Raw genomic sequence first — 3,077 nt, forward strand, 5'->3', positions numbered from 1 at the left:
AAAAAAAAAAAAAAAAAAAAAAAAAAAAACAAAACAAAAAGAACGGTTCAAAGTAAACGTTTTATTTTATTCTAATAACATTCATCAGGCCCTATTACACTTCAAACTACTAACTCCTACTCAAGCATCTAAGTCTTCGAGGACTTCGAGGTCTTGGGATACTCCACTGCCAAAGGAAGCTCATCATCAGGCACAAGGAAGATGGCCATACTTTCTTCCACGGGGACTTGTTTTGGTTGCTTCACGGCATCCTTCTCTTCTTCTCCATCTGACGGAAGGTTTAGTGGATCCTCAACGGTATCCCCAACTTCGTGCCCACGCTCCTTCCTCAGCTTCAACTTCTCACGTCTGGCCAGCTCCATCAAACGGAACGATCGGCGCCTCTTCGTACCAGCACTTGTTTCAGCAGCACTTGCTCTCTTTGGACCCATGATGAAACTGAGCTAACGTAATGAGGAGAGGTGAAAAACACAGATTCGGAGAGGGTCCTTATATACATACGATAGCCGGCCCATACAAGGAAACAAAATCGCAGAGAGATTAGGAAATATTCCGCAGATATGTAAGTTTCCTTCCGGCAAAATTTCCTTCCAGAATTCAGCATACCCAATCTTCTTCCACAAGTTCCAAGGCCGATCCATTCAAACACCAGTTGATACTCCCTAACTACCTCAGCCATTCTCGCTAGCTAGGGAGTGGGGGGCTGGTGACAGGGTAATTGGGTACCCGACCCGGAACCATTGTCATAACCAAGTTGCCGTTCAAACTACCCGACACCTCACTCCTCAGCATCAATGCGCAACGGTCCAACTCCTCAGCATTGATGGCCAACGTTCACCTCCTCAGCGTTGATGACAGACGTTCAGCTCCTCAGCATTCAATACCTCAGGTATTGATGTCCAACGGTCAGCATTCAATACCTCAGGTATTGATGTCCAACGGTCACTGAACTGAATGGAATAAAAGGGCTCACAACCACGTAGCGGGGGGCTCTCTGACACTTCTTACACTTCTTGCTAGACAATACATATCTCTTGTACACTGAGCACTACGCTCAACTTTGTATTAAAACATTCAAATACCAAAATAATATATCCGGTAACACGTTATTACCGTCAGTGGGCAGACAAATTTATTACAAGAGAGAGTAAACTACTCCACAACTTGATGGAAAAACCACCAATCATGAAACAGTTTGACTCTAATTATTATAATATAAAAATACCGCTATACTTGTAAAACATATATATATATATAGGAACGGGTTCAAGTGCCGAAGAAGTCTCAGGTGGTTGTGCAGTTGAATCTGAGTCGTTGATCAAATCTAGATCAACGGCTCAAATCAATGAAAATTAAAAAAAAAAAAGAACGCCCATTTGGAAGGAAGAAACATAAGTTAAAAATGACGCATCTTTAAGTCTTAACATCGCGCACCTTAAGTGATACAAATACGTACCTTAAGCACAGAAACCACATACCTTAATTAAGAAGGAAATCACACACTTTAAGCAGAAAATCACGCACCTTAAACACAAAACATGCGCACCTTAAGCACAGAACTTACGCAGTACGCACCTTATGTTCCCAACTGCACACACCTAAAGCACAAACACCACACACCTAAAGAAGGAACACGACGCACCTTAAGCACAAGACCTATGCACCTTAGGCACAAACCTTTCGCACCTTAAGCACAAAACTTACGCACCTTAAGTTCTCAACTGCACGCACCTAAAGCACAAACACCACGCACCTAAAGAAGGAATACGACGCACCATAAGCACAAACATCACGCACCTAAAGAAGGAATACGACGCACCTTAAGCACAAGACCTACGCACCTTAAGCACAAAACCCTACGCACCTTAAGTTTGCCTCATATAGAAAATTACCAAATTGCCACCACATTTTTTTAAAAATAAATTTTGGTAATCCTAGACGTTGATTTAAGCAAGATCAATTGCTCAGATTTAACCGCACAACCGAACAGGAGACACCCAACCGTACGTGATATATATATATATATATATATATATATATATATATATATATATATATATATATATATATATATATATATATATTCAATAGCAATTTGAATTTTATCTCAAAATATAATAATTAGTATAGGAATCATCAATCTTCAGGCAATGTATGGTGGAGGCATCAAGTTCGACAGGTATAATTATGATGACTGGATCGAGAATGTCAAATTTAATGTTGGCATGTATGGACTCGAGTATGCTCTTCTTCAGGATAAGCTCGTTGAACCTGATGAGCACAAATGATGAGTGTAAAAAGGGTGTAATGTCGTTCCGCTGAGGATTGGGGCTATGGCACGTAATTGTGTGAATTACCAGGCACTAGAGTATATGAATTAATAGAATCCAAGCAACAAAGACTGAATGATGTGGAATAAAAGAAAGCAATTTGATTAAGGTGTAAACTGTATGATATAGATATGGGCCAGATTAGGGGAATTGTAACCTTGATGTTCTAACAAACTCAGGATTAGGAAAGAATAATTAACCAAGGATATATGGGCAATGCACAAAAGAATTCTACTCAGCTACTTTCGTTATCAATAAAAGAATTAGGCTAAGATTGCCTCACTGTCGTGATGCATCAATCATAACCTTAAGCACCTAAGCATTGTAAGCCCCCAATATTACATCTACTTTCATAGCAGGAAAATTAGGTTGAAATTGGTAAAGCTCGAGGTCTCCATCCAACTGTCGTTGTAATGAATCCCTCTCCTAGACTAGCAATTAATTCTGGCCACAAATCAATAACTAGTGCAAAGAAATCCCTAAATCAACATAAACCCTAGGTAAAAGATTCAATCCCTTTATGCAATTAATTGCCAATTGAACATCAAGATTAACAATGGATCCCTAATCCAAACCCATAAACGAACTACTCCTGCATGATGGGAGTAAACAAAACAAAGCAATAATTAATAACCATAAACATTGCAAGAAAGTAATAAAGGAATAAGAGAACTTAACTGATAAAGAACAAATCCAATCTTCAATCTTTGATTCCAATCTTGAAATTAACTAATCTAATGTGAAACT

Source organism: Ipomoea triloba, chromosome 3, assembly GCF_003576645.1.
Source record: "Ipomoea triloba cultivar NCNSP0323 chromosome 3, ASM357664v1".
Taxonomy (NCBI): domain Eukaryota; kingdom Viridiplantae; phylum Streptophyta; class Magnoliopsida; order Solanales; family Convolvulaceae; genus Ipomoea; species Ipomoea triloba.